This window comes from Mustelus asterias, unplaced genomic scaffold (genome assembly GCF_964213995.1).
Source record: "Mustelus asterias unplaced genomic scaffold, sMusAst1.hap1.1 HAP1_SCAFFOLD_773, whole genome shotgun sequence".
NCBI lineage: Eukaryota > Metazoa > Chordata > Chondrichthyes > Carcharhiniformes > Triakidae > Mustelus > Mustelus asterias.
Window position 1 is genome coordinate 86,220 of NW_027590720.1, and position 27,846 is coordinate 114,065.

At 47.9% G+C, this 27,846-nt stretch overlaps 1 protein-coding gene across 5 annotated transcripts in view; it reads right to left on the reverse strand.

The window, feature by feature from the left end:
- The window catches only part of LOC144487398 (E3 ubiquitin-protein ligase HUWE1-like), a 165,256-nt gene that overhangs the window by 85,249 nt on the left and 52,161 nt on the right, over window positions 1-27,846 (reverse strand). Inside the window, exon 1 of one of the 5 annotated variants that reach the window (XM_078205488.1) lies at window positions 26,065-26,098. The exons of 3 other annotated variants lie outside the window; for them this stretch is intronic. The gene's annotated coding sequence lies outside the window, so the exon portion shown is untranslated. Of the gene's footprint in view, window positions 1-20,319; window positions 20,341-26,064; window positions 26,099-27,846 lie in introns of those variants that run through there. One more of the 5 variants, XM_078205489.1, reaches the window with a different exon arrangement.

Sequence of the window (27,846 nt, forward strand, 5' to 3'; positions counted from 1 at the left end):
CATGGGGAGGTAGTAAATTGGATTAGACACTGGCTCAATGGAAGAAGCCAGAGAGTGGTTGTGGAGGATTGCTTCTCTGAGTGGAGGCCTGTGATTAGTGGTGTGCCGCAGGGATCAGTGTTGGGTCCATTGTTGTTTGTCATCTATATCAATGATCTGGATGATAATGTGGTAAATTGGATCAGCAAGTTTGCTGATGATACAAAGATTGGAGGTGTAGTGGACAGTGAGGAAGGTTTTCAAAGCTTGCAGAGGGATTTGGACCAACTAGAAAAATGGGCTGAAAAATGGCAAATGGAATTTAAGTAAGAAGTCTCACAACACCAGGTTAAAGTCCAACAGGTTTATTTGGTAGCAAATACCATAAGCTTTCGGAGCACAGCTCCTTCGTCAGATGGAGTGGATATCTATTCTCAAACAGTGCAAACAGACACAGAAATCAAATTACAGAATACTGATTAGAATGCAAATCTCTACAGCCAGCCAGGTCTTAAATGTACAGACAATGTGGGTGGAGGGAGCATTCAACACAGGTTAAAGAGATGTGTATTGTCTCCAGACAGAACAGCTAGTGAAATTCTGTCATCCCGTCAAATGGAATTTAACGCAGACAAGTGTGAGATATTGCACATTGGAAGGACAAACCAAAGTAGAACGTACAGGGTAAATGGTAGGACTCTGAAGAGTGCAGTTGAACAGAGGGATCTGGGAAGACAGGTACAGAATTCCCTAAAAGTGACGTCACAGGTGGATAGGGTCGTAAAGAGTGCCTTTGGTACATTGGCCTTTATAAATCGGAGTATCGAGTATAAAAGTTGGAGTGTTATGGTAGGGTTATACAAGGCATTGGTGAGGCCGAATTTGGAGTATTGTGTACAGTTTTGGTCACCTCGTTACAGGAAGGATGTAAATAAGGTTGAAAGAGTGCAGAGAAGGTTCACAAGGATGTTGCCGGGACTTGAGAAGCTGAGTTAGAGAGAGATTGAATACGTTGGGACTTTATTCCCTGGAGCGTAGAAGATTGAGGGGAGATTTGATAGAGGTGTATAAGATTTTGATGGGTATAGATAGAGTGAATGCAAGCAGGCTTTTTCCGCTGAGGCTAGGGGAGAAAAAAACCAGAGGGCATGGGTTAAGGGTGAAAGGAGAAAAGTTTAAAGGGAATATTAGGGGGGGGCTTCTTCACGCAGAGAGTGGTGGGAGTGTGGAATGAGCTGCCGGATAAAGTGGTAAATGCCGGATAAAGTGGGTCACTTTTAACATTTAAGAAAAACTTGGACGGGTGCATGGATGAGGGGGGTGTGGAGGGATATGGTCCAAGTGCAGGTCAGTGGGACTAGGCAAAAAATGGTTCGGCACAGACAAGAAGGGCCAAAAGGCCTGTTTCTGAGCTGTAATTTTCTATGGTTCTAAGTAAAGCCAAAGGACGTATCCCACTTCTGATTTTGTTTCCTGCACCATGACTGCATCTGAAATCATATTTACATTTCAGAATTTGTTTTTGGAACACACCGAACATAGTGCACACTCCCTGCCCAGAATGAAGGGTTAACTGTGGGACAGTCCCCTGTCAACTCAAACTGGGTACGAGTGCCAGATTATCCAGAAGGAACAGCAGTGAAACTTCATAAAAAATTAACAATACACCTACTTCCAGGATTGGCTTTTGAGTTTTAAAACTTTAATATAGTCAGTTACAGAGGTTGTTTTGTTGGGGGTTGAAGCTGTGTCTTCTGGACTGTTAGGCCAGTATAAACAAAGCTAACCACCACGCCCATTAAAGGTTGGTGGAGAGGTGACCATGTGTCACCATATTTGTCACAGGTGAGTTTAGTTCTGTGACCCAATGTAGTGCCCTCCTGGCACAAGGCCACACATACAGCATGCCTGAGCACCACATGCCAAAATACAGCCTACTGCCCTTCGAATGTATGTGTGGTGTGTACGTGCGTCTCTGTCAGTGGCACATAACGGTGGTTAGCACTGCTGCCTCTCAGCGCCAGGGACCTGGGTTCAATTCCCAGCTTGGGTCGCTGTCTGTGAGAGTTTGCACGTTCTCCCCGTGTCTGCGTGGGTTTCCTCTGGGTGCTCCGGTTTCCCCTCTCAATCCAAAAGACGTGCAGGTTAGGGTGCACTGGCTATGCTAAATTCTCCCTCAGTGTACCCGGACAGGTGCCGGAGTGTGGCGACTAGAGGATTTTCGCAGTAACTTCATTGCAGTGTTAATGTAAGCCTACTTGTAACACTGATAAATAAACTTTAAACTGTGCGGGGGTTCAGCTTGAGGGGCCTCGAGCCTCATCTCTCCACGCCTGGTTTTGAACGAGCGCAAAACAGCCAGACTACAATCTGCAAACAGTGAGGCAAAATCAGGAGTGCCACCTAAACTATTCTAGCTCTCCCCACACAGACAAGTTAACCTTCCCACAAGGGAAACCAGAGCCCCGTTTGGCATCTTTCATTCACGCGCCATGCTTCTGACCTGTGTGGAATCCAAAAACCATCTGGCCTACCTAAAATCATCTCGGGGCCCAAACCAGTCGCGTCATTGATCATCGGGGCTGGGGCAACATCGAGCACGAGTTCAAACATTTCCCAAAAGCAAACCTGAATCATACGGAGTACTACAACAGTAACGCCATTCCCCGAGCGATGTGAGGAATTATTACAACAACATCACATCAGGAGGTTTTGAGCCCTCAAATCAGCTTTCAGCACATTTGTGTCGAAACAAGTACATCAGAAAGGTATTTTCAGTTAGTTGGAGGGTGGGCAAGTGGAGTGGACAGATTGGCAGCACAGAGGGTGGTTCCAAATTGAACGAGGCCATCTCAGAACACTGACAACAGCACAGAATGATCAAAGCCCAACTGTCAATTTTTCATCAGCCATGGCAGTTCCAGAGTGGCACAAAACTCTTACAGACTGCAACGAGTGAAGGCTGAAAAACCCCGAGGCATCTCGACAAACCCACACAAGCAAGCCAGAAGAGGCTGGGTTAACTTACTGGCTCAACTTACTGGCTCATTACTATTATTCTTCCATCTTAGTGAAGTGCTGCAACATGCTCTGAACATTCACCTGTGTTTCCCAAATTTAAAATAAATAATCACCTCAGTAACAAATCATTTGAGGACCATCTGGCCACAAGTAACAGAGCAAATGGGTGCAACACAGCGGTACGCACGCAGGACAAGCCAACACAGCGGTACGCACACAGGACAAGCCAACACAGCGGTACGCACACAGGACAAGCCAACACAGCGGTACGCACGCAGGACAAGCCAACACAGCGATACGCACGCAGGACAAGCCAACACAGCGGTACGCACACAGGACAAGCCAACACAGCGGTACGCACGCAGGACAAGCCAACACAGCGGTACGCACACAGGACAAGCCAACACAGCGGTACACACGCAGGACAAGCCAACACAGCGATACGCACGCAGGACAAGCCAACACAGCGGTACGCACACAGGACAAGCCAACACAGTGGTATGCAGGACAAGCCAACACAGCGGTACGCACGCAGGACAAGCCAACACAGCGATATGCACGCAGGACAAGCCAACACAGCGGTACACAGCTCAAGCCAATACAGCGGTACGCAGCTCAAGCCAACACAGTGGTACGCAGGACAAGCCAACACAGCGGTACGCACGCAGGACAAGCCAACACAGCGGTACGCAGGACAAACCAACACAATTTCCAGGAGTTCAAAATTGTTCTGTTCATCAGACAGAAAACAAAACCAGCTCCAAGCTCGCTACATCGATTAAACTTGCACAAATTCAATCGTGTTTGGGCCAATGCGACAACTATGGACCCTGTGCACAGGCCACACTGTACCAACTGCAGCCACCAGAGGTTCAACCCAACACCAGTTAGTTGCTCAGACAACAGCCATGGAGCTGACCTGGCAGCCACAAAATGGTGACAGAAAATAGCTCAACCAGAGAGGGAAATGCACAGAAATTCAATGCTTCAGATCTAGGCGAGGCTGCAGTTACAACACGGATGTTAACGTACAGGCACTGGGGGCCAACATTCCCTGGAGTTTAGAGGAACGAGGGGTGATCGTACTGAAAGAGGTTTCGGTTGCGAATCCTTGGAATTCTCTATGCCAGAGGTTTGTGGATGCTTCAGGGTGTATTTGCAAGTTGAGGTATGTAGGTTTTTGGACACCAATCAAGAGATGTATGAGGTGAAGTCAAATATCAGCCACAATCTTGCTGAATGGTGCGAATGTCTGCGAGGGGGCCAAGTGGCCTACTCTTCTTCCCAGTTCTGCAGTAACTGAATGTCTCACTGCTCTTGCGCTGTGCGCTGAACAGTAAGCATTATGTCCTGACACGCACCATTTAAATACAGCACAAAAGCCACAACTTAGAATTCACTGAAAATTATGTAATTAGTTTTTGTTTTAAAAGGGCTGATGCACACCAACAAACTTTAGTTGACCTGAGCTCATGATGCTGAGATAATAGGGATATCACAAAAAAGTATGCTTCCCAGACTGTCTCCCGTTAGTCCTGTATAGGCTAGTAATCCACCAATAAGTATGTTTTGGCCTATTATAAACAGAAGGAATGATAGCATTGGCAGTAAATTCTCCATTATACTGAAACAGTGCAGCTTCATAGTGGTCGGCCATTGGCTCAGTCTTTTGCTGTTTCTGGGTTGAGCAGCAAGAGACTGCCTCGACTAGGCCTGATGTCCCAAAAACTGGACCAGGAACCTTTGAGGCAAAGTTGTGGATCGACTCCCCAAATTTCCAGAAAGCGTTACCCGTGACCAAAATAAAATAGACAAGGCAACGGGGCGGGCAATGAGTACAATCCCAGAGGAAAGTCCAACAAAAACAGAAAGTGCCAGTAAAGCTCAACAGGTTGGCAACATGCGTGGAGGGAGAAACAGACTTAATGTTTCGAGTCCTTCACAGCTGGAAACTCGATCTCCGAACCGGATGGTAAACACGTCTAACCTGAGCTTACGTGATTGAATCAGTCAACTCCCAGGACGGTTGACAGCTCCCAGGACATGCGACAGCAAAGAGATGGACCGTGGGCTTTTAAAGTGTCCCACAAATTCTATCTCCATTCTCTGACTTAGGACAACCCCCATCACACAGACGCCACGCATCTCGTAACAATCAGTGCTGGCAGACATGTAAGCGAGCAGCACCCAGGCTACACCTCTCAAATCCTGAACTGCAAGCATCTACATTGGGCTGTCTGGGAGTCTTTAAATGGTTCTGGCACAAAGCAGCGTCATCTATTATTCATCTATTTTCACTTCAATAAATCCAGGCACATCTTCAGATCGCAAGCAAGGCCACAGGTATCCAGGCGAGCAGCTGTTGGTATACAGTGTGCTTGGTGGGCAGAGGTGCCTCCAGTCCGTGACAAAGAAAATCATTCCCTGCTTGTTTAGCCAGTGCACAAGGATCTGAGATGGTTATTTACAGGAAAGTGAAGTGCTGGGGGCAATCAGGATTAATTTAAGTATCTCTGTCAACGGCAGTGATGGCAGCGAGACAGCCGAGATTATCGCAGAGAGGCAAAAAGCAGGACGTGACATCCAAAGAAAATATGCCACCGGGCTACATAACTGGCTGCAGATGGTCGAAATGCAAAAGTCATCACCGTTCCGAGGTGCAAGTCAACCAGAGGCCATTTGCACAAGCACACAGCAGCTCAAAAAAGTCACATATTTAATACTACTGGTGCTAAAACTAGCCAGGCCACGTCAAAACACACTGAAGTCTGCCCACAATCAAAACCCACAGGTCACTGTACAAATGCACTGGAATCACTCTGGCTGGTGATGCTGCTAAAATTAATTGCAGCAACAAACACCCTCTTCCCCGGCCCCCCACCCGCACACACACCTTAGGCCATGATGAAGGAGGAAGCCAGATCACTGGCCAGAGGCAGCTGGTGAAAGCACGCCTGTCCACGTGTTGGGCAAAGACACAGATTAGGCTGAACTCTGATCTCCACTGCCAATTGCTATCTCGCCTCAGTGACCGGATCAGTCACCAGGGTGCCTCATGGTGAGCTGAACTAAGAGCAGCAAGGGGATAAAGTGCAGAATTCCAGCTGGCACTGGCAGACATCAGTCATCACAGCAGGAATAAATAGGCGACAATGGACTGTCTTTTTAAATATGATGTACAATAGCTTGGGGGTGGATTACAGATGAAGATATCTATCCTCAATGTGGCGAACATTAACTGCAGACATGCATAGAAACAGAGAAAACAGGAAGAGAAAGCCATTCAACTCATCAAAGCCTGCTCCGCCATTCAACATGATCATGGCTGATCCTCTATCGTCACGCCATACTCCAGCTCTCTCCCCATACACCTTGCCACCTTTAGAAATCTATTTCCTTCTTAAATGTGGAACCTGTGGAATTCTCTACCATGAGGTCTCTCCTTATCTCAGTCCTAAATGGCCTACTCTGTATCCTGAGACTGTGACTCCCTAATTCGAGAAGCCACCCCCCAGTCAGAGGAAACAACATCCCTGCATCCAGTCTGTCCGGTTCCATCAGAATTTCATACATTTCAATGAGATCCCCTTTCATTCTTCTAAAATCCAGTGGAACACAAGCCCAGTCAACCCAATTTCGGCCCATCCGACAATCCCGCACATGCCGGGATTAGTCTGGTGAACCTTCGTTGCACTCCCTCTTTGGCGAGTATATCCTTTCTCAGATAAGGAGACCAAAACTGCGCACACTACTCCAGGAGTTTGATTTGATTTATTGTATTGGGATGCAGTGTACAGACAAAGCATACCATTCACAGAGTACATAGGGGAGAAGGAAAGGAGAGGGTGCAGAATGTAGTGTTATAGTCATAGCTAGGGTGCAGAGAAAGATCAGCTTAATATAAGGTAGGTCCATTCAAAAGTCTGACAGCAGCAGGGAAGAAGCTGTTCTTGAGTCGGTCGGTACGTGACCTCAGACTTTTGTACCTTTTTCCCGATGGAAGGAGGTGGAAGAGAGAATGTCCGGGGTGCGTGGGGTCCTTGATTATGCTGGCTGCTTTGCCGAGGCAGCGGGAAGTGTAGACAAAGTCAATGGATGGGAGCTGGTTTGCGTGATGGACTGCGCTACGTTCATAACCCTTTGTAGTTTCCTGCAGTCTTGGACAGAGCAGGAACCATACCAAGCTGTGATACATCCGGATAGGATGCTTTCTATGGTGCATCTGTAATAGTTGGAGAGAGTCATAGTGGACATGCCAAATTTCCTTAGCCTCCTGAGAAAGTAGGGGTGTCAGTCTCACCAAGTCCCTGCATAGTAAGACATCCTTGTCCCTATACCAAGTTCAATCAGAAGCCAATGGGTTCAGGCCACTCTAAGCTTCGGCACAATAACCTAGGTCAGGGCGTCCCAAAGCAAAGAGGGATTTAGGGGTTGTGAAAGCTGGTTTGACAAAGGGTCATCTGGACTCGAAACATCAGCTCTTTTCTCTCCTTACAGATGCTGCCAGACCTGGTGAGGTTTTCCAGCATTTTCTCTTTTGGTTTCAGCCCTTCGAGCCTGCTCCGCCATTCAATCAGATCATGGCTGATCTCTCCCTGGCCTCAAATACACCTCCCCACCTCCCCTTATCTCTTTTTTATTCAAAATATATCTATCTCCTTCTTGAAACCGATGATTCAGACTCCACCGTGCCATGAGGCAGCGAGTTCCACAAATTCACCACCCTCTGCGAGAAGTAGTTCCTCCTCCTCTCAGTATTGAATCTACTGCCTCTCAACCTATACCTGTGACCTCTTGTTCCAGATTGCCCCACAAGAGGAAACATTTGGTCTACATTTAGTTTATCCAATCCCTTTTAAAATTTCATACAGCTCAATCAGATCCCCTCTTATCGTTCTAAACTCCAGCGAACGGAGGAGCAGCCTTGAGGTGCTGAATGACCATTTCTACTCCTAGTTCCTACATTCATATGGATTGCTGCTTCAAAGAAAGCCTAGAAAAGGTGGGTATTACTCCTTCCTAAACCACTCCCCTCCACTAGCGCAGTTGAAGCCAAGCATCCCTTTCACTCAGAAGTGGAAGTTAACCCCATTCCCTACCCCAAAACAAGCTCACACAAAGTCTGACGAGTTAAAATGAGGTCACGCCGGGAATAAAATGTGGGAAGCACTGATTTAGACTGACTCGGAGTGTACTGGCAGTGGAGTTAACCTCTGGAGAAGATGTCAAGTGGAGGTTCGACTACCCCTGACAGGGTAACGGCTGGTACCACGGCAGGGGGAGCAGGGAACATTCCTGCTGTGCCAATCACACAATCACCAATAAAGACCAAAAGCCCAAGGTGATTCAGATTTTGGGGACTTGCAGTGTCAAGGCAGGACGAGGTGCTGGATTTAACAGAAAGTCCCGTTCTTGCACAATTTACGCTGCTGGCCTTCAATCTAGATTTGGAAGCCTTGAAACCTTGAGCACAGGCATGGAAAAATAGTTTACCAAAGCTTAACAAGGGACAGGATAGCTACTCCAGTTAAAAAACCAAAACCACCCTCACTAGGTGGGTACGGTACTGAAAAAGAAAACTTACTACCTATTACTAGATTGCATCCGTAGGGGGGACCAGACAGCAATGGACCAGACTCATGTAATGAGTCGCTGTGGGTGGAGCTCAGAAACAGGAAAGGTGCAATCACTATGCTGGGGGTGTACTACAGGCCACCCAACAGCCCACGGGAAGTGGAGGAACGGATATGTCAGGAGATTCTGGATATGTGCAGAAAAAAATAGGGTTGTTGTACTGGGAGACTTCAATTTCCCTGGTATAGACTGGAAAGTGCTTAGGGCTGGGGGTCTGGACGGGAGGAATTTGTAAAATGCGTCTGGAAGGTTCTTTGGAACAGTATGTAGATAGCCCAACTAGAGAGGGGGCTATACTGGATCTAGTTCTGGGAAATGAGCCCGGTCAGGTCGTCAAAGTTTCGGTAGGGGAACACGTGGCAAATAGTGACCACAACTCTGTTAACTTTAGGATAGTAATGGACAAAAGACGAGTGTTGTCCTAAGGGTAGGGTGCTAAATTGGGGGAAGGCTAACTATAGCCGGATTAGGCAGGAATTGGTGGCCGTTGATTGGGAGAGGCTGTTCGGGGGTAAGTCCACGTCTGACATGTGGGAGTCTTTTAAGGAACAGTTGATAAGGCTGCAGGACAGGCATGTGCCTGTAAAAAGGAAGGATAGGAAAGGTAGGATTCGAGAGCCGTGGATAACCAGGGAAATTGAGGATCTGATCCAAAAAAAAAGAGAGGCGTACGTTAGGTCCGGGCAACTGAAAACAGATGGAGCTCTGGAGGAATAGAGAGAGAGTAGGAAAGAACTCAAACGGGGAGTTAGAAGGGCAAAAAGAGGTCACGAAATGTTCTTGGCAGACAGGATTAAGGAGAACCCCAAGGCATTTTATTCATATGATAGGAACAAAAGAATTGTCAGGGAAAAACTCAGACCTCTCAGGGACATGCTTAGAACCCAAGGAAATAGGGGAGATCCTAAATGAATACTTTATATCGGTATTCACAAAGGAGAGGGACTTGTTGACTGGGAGTGTCTCAGAGGGAGGTGTTGACCCGTTAGAGAGAATCTCCATTACAAGGGAGGAAGTATTAGGTTTTTTAGGTAACATTAAAACTGACAAATCCCCAGGGCCTGATGGTATCTATCCTAGACTGCTCAGGGGAGACAAGAGATGTAATTGCTGGGCCTCTGACGGAAATCTTTGTCTCTTCATTGGACACAGGTGAGGTCCATGAGGATTGGAGGATAGCGAATGTGGTACCGTTATTTAAGAAGGGTAGCAGGGATAACCCGGGTAATTATAGACCAGTGAGCTTGACGTCCGTGGTAGGGGAGTTGTTGGAGAGGATTCTTAGAGACAGGATGTATGCGCATTTAGAACGGAACAATCTCATTAGTGACAGACAGCATGGTTTTGTAAGAGGGAGGTCGTGCCTTACAAATTTGGAGGAATTTTTTGAGGAAGTGACAAAAACGGTTGACGAAGGAAGGGCCGTGGATGTCGTCTATATGGATTTCAGTAAGGCATTTGACAAAGTCCCTCATGGCAGGTTGGTTAAGAAGGTTAAGGGCTCATGGGATACAAGGAGATGTGGCTAGATGGGTAGAAAACTGGCTTGGCCACAGGAGACAGAGGGTAGCAGTCAAAGGGTCTTTTTCCGGCTGGAGGTCTGTGACCAGTGTTCCGCAGGGCTCTGTACTGGGACCTCTGCTATTTGTGATATATATACATGATTTGGGAGGAGGTGTAACTGGTGTTATCAGCAAGTTTGCGGATGACACAAAGATGGCTGGACTTGCGGATAGTGACGAACATTGTCGGACAATACAGCAGGATATAGATAGGCTGGAAAATTGGGCGGAGAAATGGCAGATGGAATTTAATCCAGATAAATGCGAAGTGATGCATTTTGGAAGAACTAATGTAGGGGCGAGTTATACAATAAATGGCAGAGCCATCAAGAGTATAGAAACACAGGGGGACCGAGGTGTGCCAAGTCCACAAATCCTTGAAGGTGGCAGCACAGGTGGAGGTGGTGGTGAAGAAGGCATATGGTATGCTTGCCTTTATAGGACGGGGTATAGAGTTTAAAAGCTGGAGTCTGATGTTGCCGCTGTATAGAACGCTGGTTAGGCCACATTTGGAGTACTGCGTCCAGTTCTGGTCGCCGCACTACCAGAAGGACATGGAAGCTTTAGAGAGAGTGCAGAGAAGGTTTACCAGGATGTTGCCTGGTATGGAGGGTCTTAGCTATGAGGAGAGATTGGGTAAACTGGGCTTGTTCTCTCTGGAAAGACGGGGAACGAGGGGAGACCTAATAAAGGTGTACAAAATTATGAAGGGTATAGATAGGGTGAACAGTGGGAAGCTTTTTCCCAGGTCAGAGGTGACGATCACGAGGGGTCACGGGCTCAAGGTGAGAGGGGCGAGGTATAACTCAGATATCAGAGGGACGTTTTTTACACAGAGAGTGGTGGGGGCCTGGAATGCGCTGCCAAGTAGGGCGGTGGAGGCAGACACGCTGGCATCGTTTAAGACTTACCTGGACAGTCACATGAGCAGTCTGGGAATGGAGGGATACAAACGAATGGTCTAATTGGACCAAGGAGCAGCACAGGCTTGGAGGGCCGAAGGGCCTGTTTCCTGAGCTGTACTGTTCTTTGTTCAATAAATCAATAGTCATTTTTTCTCATTTCTCCTTATAACACAAACCTGTTTAAGTATTTATGTTGATGACACCATCAAGAACCTCATGACACAGCCAACATCAAACCACCAGAGATTACAAATCACAGCCAGTGCAAAGAGTACATATATCCATCACCCGTGGAAGGCAAACACAGCAAGGGCAGACTCAGCATAAATGTACAGCACACCGTGTGTGATTAAAGCCCCACTTCGATCAGCCCCACAAACTCTCAAGCAAAGCTGAACTCGATTTTCTCAGCAGTTGAAATCCTGTCTCTGTACCGGAGTACACAGAGCCACACTAGTCTTTTCCAAAGGCAGTAATGACTTTAAACCAACAAGGCAGTTACAAACTAGCAACAATCGAAGATAGTGGGGGCCTGACAAAAGTTAAAAAGCATTTCTGACCTGTGATCAGCTGAACCAAAAGCTAATTCAGTACAACAAGCTGTGCAACAGATAAAATTAAACTTACAATAATCCCCTCACCCATCCCAAAACTTCAATTCCTTTGGTCTGGACATATTATCAAGTTTCAGAAGATCATTAAACAAAAAAAAAGCAGTAGGCCATTTGGACCTTTGAGCCTGCTCTGCCATTCAATGACGGCACGGTGGTTAGCACAGCACTAGGGACCCGGGTTCAATTCCAGCCTTGGGTGACAGTCTGTGCAGAGTTTGCACATTCTCCCTGTGTCTGCGTGGGTTTCCTCCGGGTGCTCCGGTTTCCTCCCACAGTCCAAAGATGTGCGGGTTAGGTTGATTGGCCATTCTCAGTTGCCCCTTAGTGTCAAGAAGATTAGCAGGGTAAATACGTGGGATTGCAGGGATAGAGATGGGTAGGATTGTGGTCGGTGCAGACTCGATGGGCTGACTGGCCTCCTTCTGCACTGTAGGGATTCCATGAGATCATAACATCAACTGCAAATTCCGATCAAAAATGTCCAACTCAGCCTTGAACATATTCAATGAACCAGCCTCCACAAGACAATTCCAGAGATTAACCATCCTCTGGGGGAAGAAATTCCTCCTAATCTCCATCTTCAATGGGAGATCCACTTATTCTGTACTCTCATCATCTACTCTGTCAAACTCCTACCCTCAGAATCTTAAATGTTTCAAAAAGATAAAGTTTCAGAAGTTAAATGATTGCTTACTGTACTGACTCGGAACATCAACAGTCAAATGTTAACCGACTATAGGTGAAAGATCGTCAGGGTACACCAAACAGGCTAATTCCCAACTCGTGACCATTTAGAAAGGGAAATTGAGGGGCAATTTGAGGAAGGTGTGTAAACTCGAGACCCACAATGGAGAAGGCTAGAGATTAACGGGTTGCGATGAATAGAGAGAAAGACAGAAGATCAAATGCAAGAAACTGAGGGAAAGAAATAGACTCTTTTTTTAAAATGGGGATTTGCGAAAGAGTGGAATGCGCCACCGGAGCTTGTGAACCAAGCAGGGGGCCATGTCAACGTTTCAGATCAGGTATGGGGATGGTGGAAGGAAGTGCAGGGGAGGAATTGAGGAACACAGTGGTGGGGAGAGGGATGGAGGATAAAAAAACTAATATTTATGGACGGGATTGAGCCACACGGACTGTGCCTTGGCTGCAATTCCAAGACTTTTCGGCAAATAGAATTAACCAACTTTCCTTTCTCAGGTTCCATTGTCAGCACAACGGCGGGCGGCAACATCTTCATTGCTTCACTTGAATCCGTGAAAAATACACTTACTTATACACAAAAACCAACAACGCCATTTTTGAGCGAGATAAGAGAGCTAACAGGCTAGGGAGACAATAGCAGAAGTTATTCAAGCAACACAACTGCCCAGTGCAAATTGCACACACGTCAATCAGCACAGGGGCATTTCAATCATCGCGGGACGATTTCAGAATCATGCAGTGTGGTGGTAATGTAACAGGACTAGTAATGCAGAGGCCCAGGGATAATACTGTGGGGGGGACATAGGTTCAAATCCCACCATTGCAGCTGGTGAAATTTAAATTGAATTAATGTAAATCCGGAATTGAAGGCTGGTCACTAACGGAGACCATGAAACTATCATTGATTGTTGTAAGATCCCGTCTGGTTCACTACTGTCCTTTAGGGAAGGAAATCTGCTGTCCTTCCCTAGTCTGATCTACATGTGACTCCAGGTTCCACACAGCAATGTGGTTGACCCAACTGCTCCTAATGGCCTTCGCCAGACAGAGTTCAAGGAGCAACGAGGGCTGGCCAACAAATGCTGGCCTTGCCAGTGACGCCCACATCCCATGAAATATTTTTTTAAATTCCACTTTAAAGCTTCTTCTTGAATAAAGAAATCATAGAAACCCGACAGTACAGAAAGAGGCCATTCGGCCCATCGAGTCTGCACCGACCACAATCCCACCCAGGCCCTACCCCCATATCCACTCACTAATCTCTCTAACCTACACATCTCAAGACACTAAGGGCAATTTTTTTAGCATAGTCAATCAACCTAACCCGCACATCTTTGGACAAAATGGAGCGGGAAGGACGCCGCGCCCAGGGACGGACGCCGCGCCCCGGGACAGACGCCATGTGAATCAAATGCTTGTTTAGTAGTTGTAAAATTGCTGGAACTAAAATACGAGGCAACTTTCACTGGGAAAGCACCATCAGCAGAGACATTAAATCTTACTAAGTGCCCACTTTGTTTTGAATAATTGCTGATGTAACCGGCACACAACCACACATCAGCCGCAGCATCGAGGAAATCAATAGCATTTCATTATTTAATTTTTTAAAAACACACACACTGCTGAGAGGTCAGTGCAACTATGTTGAGCCTGTTGAGAGCGATGTGTACTGGCAAAATAAAAGATCAAAGGACATTCAGTGCCAGTGCTGGGGGTGGGGGTAGATGGTGCAAATGAACAACAGGAAGTAGAGGGGTAATAGTGATGCTCCATGCCATGCCTGGTGTGTCAGGAAACTTGGTACAACATTAACACTCACAATGGGAGTTTTAGGCTTGTGAATGGCACAAGGAGGACTAGCGAGCAATTACCCCCCCCACGCCCCCCCAAACTGTCACCCCTCAGCCTACCAACTTCACGTTCAATTAATGCTCATGTTGGTCACTGCTTTTTGTGCTCTGGAGCTGGCCTTAAAAATATGCCTGATCGTGCAAGATGGGGAAAAGTAGACGGGACACACAAGTACTCTCTCGCTGAAAATTAGCTGCTCCTTAAAATCTCAAAGAAAATGCAACTTCTTCACATCCAAGCCTGCGGCAAACACTGAGGCAGGTTATTGTAAAATATCTATTCACCAAATCTCTACAATCTAGGGATCATGACTAGAAACAGCTAAACACATCTGTTTTAATTAAAGGTTTATGAAGTTGCCATTAGTAAGCAGTCAAGCGTGCCACCACCATGAAAATACCATCGACAACAACACTGTGGAGGACCTTTCAATTTCAACTGTCTCAGCACATCCCTGAAAGAACTGACATGAACAGTTCCATGACTGGATCTATACTGACGCTAACAGTTACAGACGCATCCACAAATATGGTCAATCCAGCATTCAGCTGGCAAAGAGGAGACTGGGCCTCTACCCCATCCTTAAACTGGGCATCCAGCATAGAATCTACTAAACACAATTTCCGGGTACTGGGTTCGAGGGGGGTAATTATACAGACAAATGTGGCGAGGGGGAAAATAAAAGCTAAAACAATGGGTGCTGCAGGTTTAAAATGAAAACAAAGTCCTCCAAAAACTCAGCAGGTCTGGGAGCACTTGTGGAGGGGGAAAACAGGGTTAACCTTTCGAGCCCAATGTGACTCTTGTTCGGGAGAGGGCGGGGAGCGGTAAAACTTTCTCTCACCACAGACACTGCCAGAAGCTGCTGAGGTTTTCCAGCACTTCCTGTTTTCATTTTATTCCAGTGGAAAGTTCCCTTTTCTCCTGCTGTGTTGCATAGAGATGTAGAATACCATTTGAGCCTGCTGTGCCATTCATTATGATCATGGCTGAGAGTCTAATTCAGTAACCTGCCTCCTCCTTCACCCCATACCCTTTCATCCCCTTCACCCCAGAGCTATATCTAACTTCTTCTTGAAAACATACAATGTTTTGGCCTCAACTGCTTTTTGTGGTAGTGAAATCCACAGGCTGACCACTCTCTGGATGAAGACATTTCTTCTCATCGCTTCCTTAATGGTTTTCCCTGTATCCTTAGACTGTGACCCATGGTTCTGGACTCCCCCACCATCAGGGGCATCCTTCCTGCACACACCACATACTAGTCTCACCGTTTCCCAGGCCCAAAAGGAAGCAGTCACTCCAGGAAGCGTGGAAAACATGAGCGAAACAACGTGGTCCCAAAGCACCCCCCTCCCCAACTTACTCCTGGCAAATGTCCAATGTCTGGAAAACAAGCTAGACAAACTTAAAGCCAGACTTACTTTCCAAAGAGAACCGAGGGATTGCTGTGTACTCTGTCTCACGGAGACGTGGCTCACTCCTGCGTCACCGGACTGCACCCTACAAGCAGAGGACTTCTCAATCCATTGAATGGGCCACACAGTGGCCTCAGGCAAAGCTAGGGGAGGTGAGGGTCAGTCTCCTACTCAACACCTCGTGGTGCCTAGACGAGTTTCTGCTCCCCGGACCGAGAATACCTGATGCTAAAATGCCGCCCCTACTACCTTCCACACAAGTTCACCTCCGTTACCCTGACAGCAGTTTACGTCCCACCCGGGGGAAGGTGAAGATTGCGCTGGATGAAATATATACAACTACGAATAAGAACAAAGAACAGTACAGCACAGGAAACAGGCCCTTCGGCCCTCCAAGCCTGTGCCGCTCCTTGGTCCAACTAGACCAATCGTTTGTATCCCTCCATTCCCAGGCTGCTCATGTGACTATCCAGGTAAGTCTTAAACGATGTCAGCGTGCCTGCCTCCACCACCCTACTTGGCAGCGCATTCCAGGCCCCCACCACCCTCTGTGTAAAAAACGTCCCTCTGATGTCTGAGTTATACTTCGCCCCTCTCAGCTTGAGCCCGTGACCCCTCGTGATCGTCACCTCCGACCTGGGAAAAAGCTTCCCACTGTTCACCCTATCTATACCCTTCATAATCTTGTATACCTCTATTAGATCTCCCCTCATTCTCCGTCTTTCCAAGGAGAACAACCCCAGTCTACCCAATCTCTCCTCATAGCTAAGACCCTCCATACCAGGCAACATCCTGGTAAACCTTCTCTGCACTCTCTCCAATGCCTCCACGTCCTTCTGGTAGTGCGGCGACCAGAACTGGACGCAGTACTCCAAATGTGGCCTAACCAGCGTTCTATACAGCTGCATCATCAGACTCCAGCTTTTATACTCTATACCCCGTCCTATAAAGGCAAGCATACCATATGCCTTCTTCACCACCTTCTCCACCTGTGTTGCCACCTTCAAGGATTTGTGGACTAGCACACCGAGGTCCCTCTGTGTTTCTATACTCCTGATGACTCTGCCATTTATTGTATAACTCCTCCCTACATTATTTCTTCCAAAATGCATCACTTCGCATTTATCCGGATTAAACTCCATCTGCCACCTCTCCGCCCAATTTTCCAGCCTATCTATATCCTGCTGTATTGCCCGACAATGCTCTTCGCTATCCGCAATTCCAGCCATCTTCGTGTCATCCGCAAACTTGCTGATTACACCAGTTACACCTTCTTCCAAATCATTTATATATATCACAAATAGCAGAGGTCCCAGTACAGAGCCCTGCGGAACACCACTGGTCACAGACCTCCAGCCGGAAAAAGCCTCGAGATGAAATATCCCAAGGCCTTGTTCATCGTAGCTGGGGACTTCAATCAGGCCAAGCTCAAGAGCGTACTACAAGTTACCACCAACACGTCTCCTGTTCCACCAGAGACCCAAACAAAAGACCCACTGCTGCTTTGCCCTGCACCAAACCTGCAAATGACCCTTTGACTTGCAGTGATAACGTACATAATTTTTGCACCCGCACATCTCTGAGTGTGCTTGCCCCCACACCAAAAACATGCTTCCATCCCTGGTGCTGTCCTACCCCTCTCAGGCTCTGCTGTCCCTCACAGCAGCTGCTTCCTGCCACAAACAGTTCACCTTAGTATCATAGTAACCCTACTGTGCAGAAAGAGGCCATTTGGCCCATCGAGTCTGCACCAAATACAATTCCACCCAGGCCCTACCCCCTTATCCCTACATATTTACCCGCTAATCCCTCTAACCGACACATCTCAGGACACTAAGGGGCAACTTTAGCATGGCCAATCAACCTAACCCGCACATCTTTGGAGTGTGGGAGGAAACCGGAGCACCCGGAGGAAACCCACGCAGACACGAGGAGAATGTGCAAACTCCACACAGACAGTGACCCGAACTGGGAATCAAACCCAGGTCCCTGGAGCTGTGAAGCAGCAGTGCTAACCACTGTGCCACCGTGCTACCTTGTTGGACATGCCTTGTAATTCACTCACGCCTTGCTCAGCGCACTCAGTCACCTGGGCCATCTCTACAGCTTTTCCCAAAGAGATTTGTGTCTCAGCCAGCAGCTCTTTATGTACAGCGAGGCTGTCGATCCGCAGACCAAATGGCCTCTTAACATCTCCCCCAAAACTGGGTCGAAAACACAGTGCGCTGCTAAACATCACAGTCTGGCCACAAACCTGGAGACCTTCAGCCCTGCTTCCCTCTCAACAGAATGAAATTGATGCCTTGACATGATGATTGATGTCAGGGGTTAAAATGGTCTTTCATCAGCCCCGCTATTTGATCGAAAGACTGTCCAAAGCTTCAGGTGATGTTAGACTTCTCACCAGGTTGTATGCTTGTGAACCATAGACAGAGTAGTATATCACCTTTGCTTTTCCTTCAGTGATTTTGTTGGCCACAAAGAAATAACGCAACCTTTCAACATATTGCCCCTAGCTTTGAGCTTCTGGATCAAGCGACTATCTTCCTGATAGTCGATCGCGTGGCCTGCATAGGATCACCCCTTAAAGGGGCTACGTTAATAGAGGGGATCTTCCAGGTGGTGGTGTTCCCAGATTTCTGCTGCCCTTGTCCTTCTAGATGGTAGTGGTTGAGGGTTTGGATGGCGACGCCCAAGGAGTCTTTGTGAGTTCCTGCAGTGCATCATGTAGGTAACATGCACGGCTGCCATTGTTTGTGTGAGTAGAGGTGAATGTGGTGCCAATCAAATGGGTTGCTGTGCCCTGGATGGTGTCAAGCTTCTTTAGCACTGGCCGAGCTAACTCATTTGAATGAATATGCTCATGCTTTTAACCATTTTCTTGCCGATAGTTATGAACAAACTTACTCTATCTTTAACTTAAGAAAGCCTGGTTAAATTGGCTTTTAAAACATAAAACTATTGGGTTTGAGGAAAAGATACGCACAAAAAGAGATCCTTTTGAGATTAAATTTTGTTGTGTTCAACAGAGGGGGTTGAATAGGGAGCTAGTTCATCCCCCCTCAACCAGGTTTGGAACTATTTCTCACAGACTGAGGGATCCACCCGAATCAACAACTTTGAGGAATCCTGTCTGGGTTAGGTCACAAAAAAAAATGCAGGAAATGTGGGAGGCAATTTGCGCGCAGCAAGATCCCACAAATGACAGAGAGATACCCAATCAGATTTAAACATTGGCCAGGACATGGAGGATAACTTTTCTGCTGTACTCCGAAACAGCATCTTGGGAATCTTTCCAAAACCACCTGGGAAGCAAAGATGGTGCCTCAGGTTAACATCCTGTCCGAAAGTGCAGCGAAAGAACAAAGGTGTGGTGCCAAAGTACCCACCTTCAGTTCTGAGTGGGACCTGAACCCGCAACTTTCTGACTGAGAGCCAAGAGCATCAGCTCAGGAGTCAGGGCAGGGCAGACGCTGACATTCAGTCATACAGCAGCTCAGTTTTCAGGTTGTACATCCAGTGATGAAACCAGGATTAGCGTATCACACCTTTTTTATAAAAGCAAGGATCATTTTGAATCAGCCAGAGGACAAGTAAGTTCCATGCTAGGAGTTTCAGACACCATAAATAAAGGAAAGGCAACATCATGGCTTCAAATACGCAAGAGACTACCAAAAAGCAACAGGTTCAACAATAACTTGTGTTCAATATGCCAAGGGCAAGAATCCAACTGTGATTTGGAACCACTGCTTACAAGAGGATTTCTGAAACTGGGTTAGCGCGCTGTTTTTGTGGCACTTAATCATAACAGATCCAAACAGCCAATTTTCAAACCCGAGTCTAAGCCAAGTTAGCTGCTGTCAGTAAGGTTGCAGCTCACCTCAGCAACACAAGCGGAGGGAGGTGCTGCCAGACGGAGAAATTATTTGCTTTCTTTTTGGTGAGAATGCTTCAGGTGGCCTTCGTCCTACCCTTCTGGGCCTCTGAGCCACCTTCTCAGCTTCTGGTCATGTACCTGTATATGGAACATGACACACCTCGCACCCAGAAGTGGCAAAACACAACTCAAAGGTTGTTTTTTTTTAAAAATGGGGTGGCAGGGGGCGGGGGGGACAGGTGTGTGTGTTAAGGATAGAACAGTCTGGAATCAAACAACAGAAAAGATAATGAGCTGACCTCCAAACCCAGTGCATCGGTTCATCAATTCACTGTCAGACTGAGGGAGGTGACAAGTGCTTGTCCACTTTAGCCATGATGTGGGATTCAGAGCAGAGGGAGATGACCCACGAACAGGGCTTAAAGCAGGTGGTCATAGTTTTGACATGTTCTGCAATAAGCTCAGAGCAGCGACCCTGGGAGTTTAAGTTCTTCGCAGACAAGCCGCCATCTTCGACGGAGGGAAAATGAAAATTCTCCGATGTGGGAAGCTTGAGATAACAAAACGTCAGGGACTCTTCCAACGATAAAGCACAAGTCAGTGAGATTTTGGATCCTTACCTTGGATGAGAGGGGTGTGGAGGGATATGGTCCAAGTGCAGATCAGTGGGACTAGGCAAAAAATGGTTCGGCACAGACAAGAAGGGCCAAAAGGCCTGTTTCTGAGCTGTAATTTTCTATGGTTCTATGGTACCTTGGCAATGGACCCTGGATTCTCTCAACAGACGCTGCCTGATCTGTGGAGTGCTGCAGAGGTTTCTGTTCTTTTCGCCAACATTGCAAGCCCCATAGGTGCCGGCTTTTCTAAAACACAGAAGGTAATGGACTGGAGTGCATTGAAGCTGGAGAGCACTTTAGTCTCCACTTGAATTGAAAGGCTTGTTGTATGGCTCCTCCTGTTGCTGTCTCTCCCACGTGTTCCAACCAATGGAAGCTGTGTGCATGGACACCAGAGTGCCTACAAGCCCAGAATGAACACCATCTCACCCGATTTATGTCAGATGCACAGCCGCCGATATCACAAGAGAATAGATCCAGCTTCATAAGCAATTAAACTCACTTTGGGAAGAGTTGCATTGAGGGCTACCCAAAAGAAATGGAAACAGAGCATTTGTATCAATGTAATCTTGTAAACATCCCAAGGTGCTTCCCCAGGACAACATTAGACGCTGAAGCGATATTAAGGCACATGACTAATAGCTTGGTCAAAGAGGCTTTGAGTCCTTTTTCTCATTCATGCATGGAATGTGGGCATTGATGGGTAGGCCAGTAATTATTGCCCATTCCTGAACTCGAGGTGAGGCGAGTGTAACTACCCTCAACGTCAAGGCCACATGTGAGCGAGTGTGGCATCAAGGAGCCCAGCAAAACTGGAGTCACTGGGGATCGGAGGAAAACTCTCCGCTGGTTGGAGTCATCCCTGGTACAATGAAAGATGGTTGTGGTGGCTGGAGGTCAATCATCTCAGTTCCAGGGCATCCCTCAGGGTAGTGTCCTAGGCCCAACAATCTTCAGCTGCTTCATCAATGACCTTCCCTCCATCATAAGGTCAGAAGTGGGGATGTTCGCCGATGATTGCACAATGTTCAGCACCATTCGCCACTCCTCAGATACTGAAGCAGTCCATGTCCAAATGCAGCAAGATTTGGACGATATTCAGGTTTGAGCTGACAAGTGGCAAATAACATTCGCACCACTCAAGTGCCAGGCAATGACCATCTCCAACAAGAGAGAATCTAACCACCGCCCCTTGACATTCAATGGTATTACCATCACTGAATCCCCCACCATCAACATCCAAGGGGTTACCATTGGCCAGAAATATCAATGGGGTAGCCATATAAATACTGTCGCTACAAGAGCAGATCAGAGGCTGGGAATGCTGTGGCAACTAACTCACCTCAACTCCCCAAAGTTGACTTGATGGTCTTCCCATGCATCTGCTGCCCTTGTCCTTCTAGGTGGCACAGGTCATGGGTGCAGAAGGTGCTGTCAAAGGAGCTTGGGCGAGACCTCCCAGTGCATCTGGTAGATGAGAGGAATGTGATGCACAAGATTTCCTGCAGAGTTTGAATAAAGAGACTAGGTTCTCCCAGCGGCTGAGTTGTTGCGAATGGCCTGTATGAACATTCTGCAACTGAGAAATCAAAACCCCACTTGGCTGCTGCCACAATCAACTAGATATCTCCAGAGCAAAGATATGGCACTCGCTGACATGGTCTCGTCATAATCCCTGATGTACTCCAGGCAACTAAATATCAGATAGAAGGCGGCACACAGTCCCAGTCCCTGGATTCCAATTAACTGGTCCTGAGATAAAAGACAGCAATTTAACATCCAACTTCCAAAACTTGGAATCCTCACCGTCAGAAGCCCACAAGTTGAGTGTGTTCACACCTGTGCCAGGTAGGTGTGGTGTCGAGGCAGACCACACTGTACATGCATTTTCACACTTGACTGACCATGTGTTAAGACCCCATTCTAGCTGCAGTGGGATCAACACGAGCCCCAGTCCCACAATAATCTACGATAACCAGTCAGCCAAGGACCCTGAGAACAAACTTAGACTTCACTCTATAAATGTAACAGTGACTCTTTATGAAAGAGGACAGCCGCTAGGCGACCTACACCACAGTGACTTTCAACCAGACCGCTTTCCATATCCGTGCAACCCGCTTGCTGCATCTGCTCAGTGGTTTGCAGACCTGCCTTTTCTGACAAAAGAGACGGGCGGCTGTTTCGTTTTTAAAAGCACGAGGGAAAAGAGAGACGTTATCACGGACTCCTTGTGTCAAGTGCTGGCAACACCCGGCTACTGAGTACTTGAGTGTTATTTTTAAAATGGAGCAAACTGATAGGGTTCACAGTTCAGTAATGCTTGCACTGCAGACAGGGTGCCAAAGTTAACAACAGAGATTTACACAGCCTCGGTAAAACAATGACAAAACAGGAAGGCCAAACACAACACGAGGGCGGGCCACACAAGAAGTGGCAAGAACGGGCGACTGCCGTGCGACCGGAGAGATGGGTTTTAAGGAGTAGATTAAAGGGAGAGGGGGATTGGCAAGGCTGAGGGAGGGACAGCGAGAACTTATGGCCCAGACAGCTGAAGGCACGGTCCCCGTGCGAGAGCAAGCCAATGCCTGCACCTCTGGGATGTCAATCAGAAATGGTAATACAGATAGTACAGATTGGCAACGGTCATTCAAATTGTGCTATGGTAAGAACACCTCTCATACTTGTAAACTCCAATGGGTACAGGTACAAACCTTTCCTCATAAAACAAAAACCCCCTGCATCCCAGGGATCAGTAAGAAGTTTAACAACACCAGGTTAAAGTCCAACAGGTTTATTTGGTAGCAAAAGCCACACAAGCTTTCGGAGCCCCAAGCCCCTTCTTCAGGTGAGTGGGCCCACTCACCTGAAGAAGGGGCTTGGGGCTCCAAAAGCTTGTGTGGCTTTTGCTACCAAATAAACCTGTTGGACTTTAACCTGGTGTTGTTAAACTTCTTACTGTGTTTACCCCAGTCCAACGCCAGCATCCCCACATCATGACTCCCAGGGATCAGTCCAGTGAACCTTCTCTTAACTACCTCCAATGGAAGTATATCCCTCCTCAAGTAGGAGGCCAAAACTGTACATCATATTCCCGCTTCCTCTCAAGTTAATGCAATTCAACTGGGAGGCAGGGCAGGGCAGGAGGACATTCCCAATTATAAGAAACACTGGTAAGTGGAGTCATGTAATTCTAATGTATAAAAATCCAAAAAGCTTTGTGCCTGTCCCAAGTTAGCACGGCTGCTCAGAAGAATTTTCAATAGCATAAAAGAGAAGATCAAACAAGATTCTGAGGCAGATTATAATTAAAAGTTAGAAATTTTTACTATATACTTTTTAAAACCCTGCTCATTTATATTGAAGAAGTTGAAGCAGTATATTGGGGCAACACGGTTAGCACTGCTGCCTCTCAGCACCAGGGACCCATGTTCAATTCCTGGCTTGGGTCGCTGTGTGGAGTTTGCACATTCTCCCCATGTCTGCGTGGGTTTTCCCGGTTCCTCCCACAGTCCAAAGATGCGCGGGTTAGGTGGATTGGCCATGCTAAATTGCCCCTTAGTGTCAGGGGGACTAGCGAGGGTAAATGTATGAGGTTATGGGGATGGGGCCTGGGTGGGATCATAGTCGGCGCAGACTCGATGGGCCGAATGACCTCCTTCTGCACTGTAGGGAATTCTATGATTTCCAGATGAGGAACCGGAGGAGGGTTCACCCAAGACCATTATGCACTGAGCTGCAGCAAGTGCTCAGGAGACAACATCAGCTGACAGTAGGGTCAAGCTCAGCTGTTGTGGCCCTCACCATCCTGACATTCGTGGCCAGGATTCGGGAGATCAGGTGGGTGCTGTGTAAATACGGGTGCTTCAAAACACAATAAACGCCTTCTGATGAGCAGTAGTTGTTTACGAGTTGTGACGTGTGAGTGTGCAACTTGCAGCACCCAATACAGCTTGGTCAGGGGAAATGGCAACTCTCTGTGCAACGCCCCATCTTGAGCTTTTCGCCTGGTGGTGTGGGCTGAGGGAGGAAACCCCAACGTTAGTTTACAATTTCAGGAGACGGCCGATACAAATGGAGAAAGGCGAATGCAACTTGAAAGGACAGTTTGGAATGCTCTTTGGCCACGAGACAGAACACCGAGTTCAAAGGCTTCCTGGTGAAGGGGCAAGACCTTGCAGTAACAACAGTAATTTTACTTTTGTACTGAACTTACAAAGACTCCAATCCCAAGAATAGGCCAGGAAACCGCACTCATTTTAACGGATTAACTGACCATTTCACACAAGGGCATAAAGTCAAACTGATGAGTCACCCACTGCCCCCTCACTCTGAGATCCCTCACCCACTGCACTTCCCCTCGCCCACCGCAACCCTCCTCACCCCTCCTCCCCCCGCACCTACCACCACCCCCAAAATCCCTCAGCCCGGGATCCCTCACCCAATCACAGAATATTTAGGGTGCAGAAGGCCATTTGCTTCACCGCGTCTGAACCAACTCTCCAAGAGCAACTCACCTCACTCCATTCCCCTTCTCCCCATAACCCTGCACATTCTTCCAGTTCCCTCTTTGAATGCTTCAATTGAACCTGCTTCCACCACACTGGGGCAAAGCTTTTCAAATCCTGATAAGTCGCTACGAGAAAGTTTTCTCTCATATCACTGTTGGTTTTACTGATTATCTGAAATCTGTGCCCCCTCATTCTCAATCCTGAGTGGCAACAGTTTCTCCCCCTCTACTCTGCCCAGATCCACTCATGGTTTTGAATATCTCAAATAAATCTCTCATCCTTCTCTTCTCCAAGAGATACAATCCCAATCTTCCCAATCCATCTTCATTACTCAAGTTCCTCACCCCTGGAACCATTCTGGTGAATCTTTTCTACACTCTCTCATCCACCAATACTTCCAAATCCTTCCTAAAGTGCCCAGAACTGGACACCATACTCCAGCTGAGGGCAAACTAGTGACTTACACATATGCAACATAACCTCTGTGGTCTTGTACACTAGGCCCTCATTAATAAAGCCCAGGATACTGTACAATTTCTCTGCCAGCCTGAACCCACACGCAAGTACACACAAATCTGCCTGATTTCAGTACATCCTTGAGTGCAGCTAGTTCCCAAGAAGAATTACTAAAACCTGGTACCTTTCTTGGCAAGTGGAAAGAGTGTGGGCGCCAGAGAAACAAAAGGCAAAAATACACCAGTTACATGTCTCCCCGAACAGGATACACAGAGCTAAGCAACTTGCCAGAACAAGTTCTGTGTTCATCCATTGCAGCAGTATTTCACCTTGCGTGGTGCTGAAAACACTCCCTGTACGGTCACACAATATTTGGGCCGCATGCCTTTCAGTCACCATGAGGAAGGAACCAGGAGAACAGGTTTTCTAGGAGGCAATGTAAACTAAAACGGCCCAGGTCACAATCAGCCAGAGTTCATGTGGATTGCATACGAGACACATCAGTAAAAGAAATTAGCAAGTGAAACACTCAAACATGCAGAGGCCAAGTTCAATCCCACAGTTACTAGATTTAAACTGAGAAGGCATGCCCATAATGTGACTTTGGTTCAGTGGGAGAGAATCCAGCAAACTCGATGAGAAATGCCATAATGTACAAAAGCCCTGAGAATAAACAGCCATTTTATTTATTATTCCACGGGCTGTGGGCACTGCTGGCTAGGCCAGTATTTACTGCCCGTCCCTAATTACCCTTGCGGAGGTGGTTGGTCAGTCGCCTCCTTGAACCGCTGCAGTCCTTGTGGTGTGGGTGCACCCACAGTGGTGTGAAGGGAGGGAGTTAAAGGATTTTGACCCAGCAGCAAAGGAGCAAAATATTTCCATGTCAGGATGGTGAGTGCCTCGGAGGAGAACCTGACCTGCAGATGGCAGTGTTCCCAGGTATCCGCTGCTCTTGTCCTTCGAGGTGGTAGAGGTTGGAGGGCGAGAATTTGGAAGGTGCTGTCGAAGGAGCCTTGGTGTGTTCCTGAAGTGCAGCTAGCATATGGTAAGCGTGACTGCTACTGTGTGTCAGTGGTGGAGTGAGGCTGTTTTGTCCTGGATTGTCAAAGCTACACTCAACCAGGCAAGTGAAGACTATACCATCACATTCCTGGCTTGTGTCATGAAGATGGTGCACAGGCTTTGGGGGGATAAGGAGGGCAGGCGTGGGGGGGGAACGAGAGAAGCGGGCAGTGGGACGAGAGAAGCGGGCAGTGGGACGAGAGAAGCGGGCAGTGGGACGAGAGAAGCGGGCAGTGGGACGAGAGAAGCGGGCAGTGGGACGAGAGAAGCGGGCAGTGGGACGAGAGAAGCGGGCAGTGGGACGAGAGAAGCGGGCAGTGGGACGAGAGAAGCGGGCAGTGGGACGAGAGAAGCGGGCAGTGGGACGAGAGAAGCGGGCTGTGGGACGAGAGAAGCGGGCTGTGGGACGAGAGAAGCGGGCTGTGGGACGAGAGAAGCGGGCTGTGGGACGAGAGAAGCGGGCTGTGGGACGAGAGAAGCGGGCTGTGGGACGAGAGAAGCGGGCTGTGGGACGAGAGAAGCGGGCTGTGGGACGAGAGAAGCGGGCTGTGGGACGAGAGAAGCGGGCTGTGGGACGAGAGAAGCGGGCTGTGGGACGAGAGAAGCGGGCTGTGGGACGAGAGAAGCGGGCTGTGGGACTTGGATCATGCGAGCAGAGCACTGGCACAAGTGACCATGAGTTGGCTGGTGGCTTTTCGCTGGTCAGGGACTCACGGGTCAGCCAGGATGGAGCCGAATGGTGGGCAGGCTTAAACGGTCTCATCCTGTTCATGCACTCAGAGTGCTTCAACAGTCCCATGGCAGTTCCCAGCTGGGAAGGAGGGTGGCTGCACTCGCACCTGGTTCTTAGAACATAGAAAAAATACAGCACAAATTCCCCCCAAAGCCTTCGTCCCACAAGTTGCGCCGGTCATGTCCCTACCTACCTAGGCTTATATATAGGCTTACCTATAACCCTCAATCCTATTAAGTCCCATGTACTCATCCAGAAGTCTCTTAAAAGACCCTATCGAGTTTGCCTCCACCACCATTGACGGCAGCCGATTCCACTCACCCACCACCCTCTGAGTGAAAAACTTACCCCTGACATCTCCTCTGTACCTACTCCCCAGCACCTTAAACCCGTGTCCTCTCGTAGCAGCCATTTCCACCCTGGGAAAAAGCCTCCGAGAATCCACCCGATCTATACCTCTCAACATCTTGTACACCTCTATCAGGTCACCTCTCATCCTTCGTCTCTCCAAGGAGAAAAGACCGAGCTCCCTCAGCCTATCCTCACAAGGCATGCCAACCAATCCAGGCAACATCCTTGTAAATCTTCTCTGCACCCTTTCAATCATTTCCACATCCCTCCTGTAATGAGGCGACCAGAACTGAGCACAATACTCTAAGTGGGGTCTGGCGAGGGTCTTATAAAGCTGCATCATTATCTCCCGACTCTTAAACTCGATCCCTCGATTGATGAAGGCCAGCACACCATACGCCTTCTTAACCACCTCCCCTACCTGCGAGGCCGATTTTAGAGTCCTATGAACCCGGACCCCAAAGTCCTTCTGATCCTCTACACTGCTAAGAGTCTTACCCTTGATATTATACTCCTTCATCCTATTTGATCTGCCAAAATGGACCACTACACA